General features: G+C 44.6%; 1 long non-coding RNA gene across 1 annotated transcript in view; it reads right to left on the minus strand.

The window, feature by feature from the left end:
• LOC119419728 overlaps positions 1-965 on the minus strand; it is a 12,108-nt gene extending 11,143 nt beyond the window's left edge. The window contains exon 1 of the long non-coding RNA XR_005187270.1: positions 927-965. This is a non-coding gene — a long non-coding RNA (uncharacterized LOC119419728). The remainder of the gene's footprint in view (positions 1-926) is intronic.
• Positions 966-4,122: the final 3,157 nt, after the last annotated feature.

Genomic DNA, 4,122 nt, shown 5'->3' on the forward strand with positions numbered 1-4,122 from the left:
CCAAAACAATTGTTGTTTATCTGAATTTGGCTGCCCCGCTGGCCTTCGATAGGCCAACTTGTATCAAATTGCTCCTGGTGGATACATAAATTAAGAAACTCTGCTCTGCCCCCTCCCTCCTTGCTCACCCACCCCCGACCCCCCACCCCAGAAAATCTGTGGACCCTTATAAGAGTGGACCGGCTGAGAGACATTGTAACATCCTTATCAGGACTATGGAAACTATCTGAGTGTTCATGGACAATCACACCATCTTGTAGCCCCCCCCCCCCCCCCCCCTGCAAAATGTATGAGGTCTCTCTACGTTGCTTGTGCTGAGGTAGATTTTAAAGATATCTTTACACTATGCCCTGTGTCAAGGACACGATGCGACAGATTTTTTTTTTCTACCTTCTCTCCTCATGTTTTCTTCCCTTTTCTTATCTAGGTGATAAGGGCAGCGCTTCATAGAAGCTGCTGCCACGTACACTTCCGTCTACCCTTCAGACGCATGGAACGAGATTTCACTGTACTTAACTGTGCAATGAAAATAAAGTTCATTCTGATTCTGAACGTGTGCTGAAAACAAGCTATATTCTGTGAATCTGGTGGCTGATCCTTGTACTACAACAAGAAAGCTGCACACTGCTGGAGCTGGCCACAGATCCAGACGATGAAGATTCCCGTGGCTTAATAACCGGATCATCTTATTCATGTACAAAATTATGATTCATCTTATATTTAGTATGTGCGGCTTAGACAGAGGTGCGTTCTGCAGCCCGAGAATTGCGGTAGGTAAAACTTCTAATTTAAAGATTTTTTTGCATCCTTTGGCCTCACTTGATGGTCACAGAAGAAATCTGCATATTCCAACTTACACTGATAAACTTCTTAGTAGTGAAGAATGGACCGCCCCAAACGCTGAATATGAATGATCCAGGTCTTACCACTGTGGGGTTCCCGCTGCTGATGAGCTGTCCGACCTCATGAAAGATGCTTTTACAGTTGATGCTTTTGTCCAGAGAGCCTCTTTTCACAATGACGGCCACAGCCAGCAGGATCTGCTCTCGGACATACTTCTGCAGGCTGCAGGGAACAGGGAGACATTTGGTCACTGCTGTGAAGGGCTATTGTCCTGAAAGGGTACAATGATGAGTAGGCAGGCAGGAAACAAAGGAGGAAACGAGTGTTTTGTCCCTGACTACAGTGGCAGATAGTTTTCTTAGAACTATATACACTCAGTTCTATTTATAGGTGGCAACGATTCACTCAGAAAAAAGACTCAAGTCCAACCGGAGAAGCCCAAAGTTTAGTCTAAGCAAGTTATTGACACATCGAAAAAAAAATCACTTTTCTAGCCTTTTATAATTCTATTTTCCAAACAAATATAGCAAATAAAAATGCTAAAAAAACTGCTTAAACTTTGTTGCAATGTGAAACAGCAAGTTATTTTGTAGCATTTCTTCAGACTCGTGTTTGCTAATAAAAAGGAAAACTTGGTCCCTCGCTACTTCACCGTTCAGTTTTTGTGAACTTGCTCCATCCCAGTTTTTCAAAGTAAGATTGGACATGACAACTGAATTCAAAATCCTACTTCTAACCTACAAAGCTCTCAACAACCTAGCTCCATCTTATATTACAGATCTTATTGTTCCATATTTTACTAACAGAACACTTTGCTCTCAGACTGCAGGTTTACTTGTGGTTCCTAGAGTTTCCAGCAGCAGAACAGGAGGCAGATCTTTCAGTTCTCAGGCTCCTCTCTTGTGGAACCGACTTCCAGTTTCTGTCCATGAGGCTGACACATTGTCCAGTTTGAAGACTGGGATTAAGACTTTACTTTTTCATAAATCCTATAGTTAGGGTTGGCTTGTCATGCTGCTATAGACTTAGACTACTAGACGACAAATTGACCTCATTTCCTTAAATGAATTGTTAAAATTTAATAGTTTTCATTTGATACTATTTCTATCTTGACCTGCCATTGTGTATCTGTTCCTACCAAACCCAGCCGGTCGAAGCAGATGGTCCTCTTGTCCTGATCCTGGTTCTGCTAAAGGTTTCTTCCTCATGAGGGAGTTTTTCTTTCACTGTCGCCTTCATGCTTGTTCAAGATGAGAGTTCTGTGATGGAGTTAAACTCAAAGCTGCTCCTCAGATAAATAATGTTCAATTATTATTTTAATAATAATAATAATATAATTTTGGTGCAGCGTCTGCAGTATTGCGTACTCTGTACTGGTCCGTTGTGGTGAAGAGGGAGCTGAGCTGTAAGACAAAGCTCTCTGTTTACCGGTCGGTCTACGTTCCTCCCCTCACCTCTGGTCATGAACTCTGGTAGAGACTGAAAGAATGAGATCGTGCATCCAGGAGGTTGAAATGAGTTTCCTCTGCAGGATAGCTGGACTCTCCCTCAGAGACAGGGTGAGAAGTTCAGGTTTCAGGAGAGACTCAGAGTAGAACCACTGCTCCTCCACATAGAGAGGAGCCAGTTGAGGTGGTTTGGGCATCTGGTAAGGATGCTCCCTGGCGCCTCCCTAGGGAGGTGCTTCGGGCATGTCCGACTGGAAGGAGACCCTGGAGAAGATCCAGGACACACTGGATAGACTACGTCTCTCTGTTGGTCTGGGAACACCTTGGAGTCTTCCCAGAAGAGCTGGAAGAGGCTGTGGAGAGCCTGCTCAAGATGCTGCCCCCAAGACATGACTTTGGAATAAGCGGAAGTGGGTGAGTGGATGGATGGATGGATGGATGGATGGATGGATGGATGGACGGACGGACGGGCGGGCGGACGATTTTTATAGATGTATGTTTCTGTTCAGTGCCTTGAGACGACTTCTGTTGTGACTTGGAGCTTTAGGAATAAACAGAATTGAATTGAATGACACATAATTGGGGGCAGCACGGTGGTGCAACTGGTAGAGCTGCTGTCTCTCAGCTAGAAGGTTGCCGGTTCAAATCCTGGTCCGGGGGTCTTTCTGGGTGGAGTTCTCTCCGTGCATGTGTGGGTTTTCTCCAGGTACTCCAGTTTCCTCCCACAGACCAAAAACTTGCATGTTAGCCTGACTGGTAACTCTGTCCCTAGATGTGAGAGAGTGAACGGTTGTTTGTCTCTATGTGTCCCTGTGATGGACTGGAGACCCGTCCAGGGTGTCCCCCGCCCCTCGCACAGTGATTGCTGGACATGGGCACCAGCGACCCTCGTGACCCAAAATGGAAGAAGCGGGTAAAAGATGATGGATGGATGGAAACATAATAGGCTGATTGATGGATGAGCTGCACGATCGGCATAGAATTTTTATTTAAAATAAATTATTTAAAATTATTTAGCACCTCCTGCACCTACACCACATACTGTAGGATAAACTTCCTGCTGCAGCTGATCAGCTGATCTCCGTGCAGAGAGGAGAAGTGAGTGTGGCTGAGAGAGCTTGCAGGTGTTTGAGAGCAAAGGAGGCAGGGAGTTGAACTCAAGACATTCCGTCTCTTTTAGAGCGTTGAGAGTTTATAAACATTGTTTAGAATATTGCAAGGGTGTGTGAAGGGTTTAAAATGTCTTTATATACATTTGGCAGCTCAGCCTTGTACTATAACAAGAGCTGCACACTTCACAAAGAGTTTGAACAGTTCCAATATTAACTTGTGGACTCCCGCGGCTTTAACACTGGTGTGTCTTATTTATGTTCAAAATTGTATTTTATTTTAAATTTAGTTTGCGCAGCTTAGTCAGGTGAATTCTATAGACAGCAAATGTATATATATATATAAAAGTCTGCATCTCTGTATTGAGCTGATTACCTTTTCACACACAGACCGTTTGTTACTTCCTTAATTTGCAGCACAGTGCATACCAGGGGTGGGCTGGCTTCAACCCCTTTGCTGCCTCGGTCTATTCAGAAATCACAGCTAGGCACCCAGAAGGTGTCTAAGTCCTGGCTTTGTGTGTTTTCAAGGTGCAGGTCAAGGTTCTTTACTGTCACCTGATCACATGTGGTACATTAGGTGGAACAAAACTGTGTACACAGGGTCCCAGTGCTTTGTGAAAGAAGCTGAGGCCTCTGCCTTCCTCTTTCATGTCTTGCTTACTTGGGTCTCTGTAAGACGTAGGTGAGGAGAAATGCCCGCAGAGATTCAATGCTGGTTT

Source organism: Nematolebias whitei, chromosome 13 (assembly GCF_014905685.2).
Source record: "Nematolebias whitei isolate Nwh7 chromosome 13, NemWhi1, whole genome shotgun sequence".
NCBI lineage: Eukaryota > Metazoa > Chordata > Actinopteri > Cyprinodontiformes > Rivulidae > Nematolebias > Nematolebias whitei.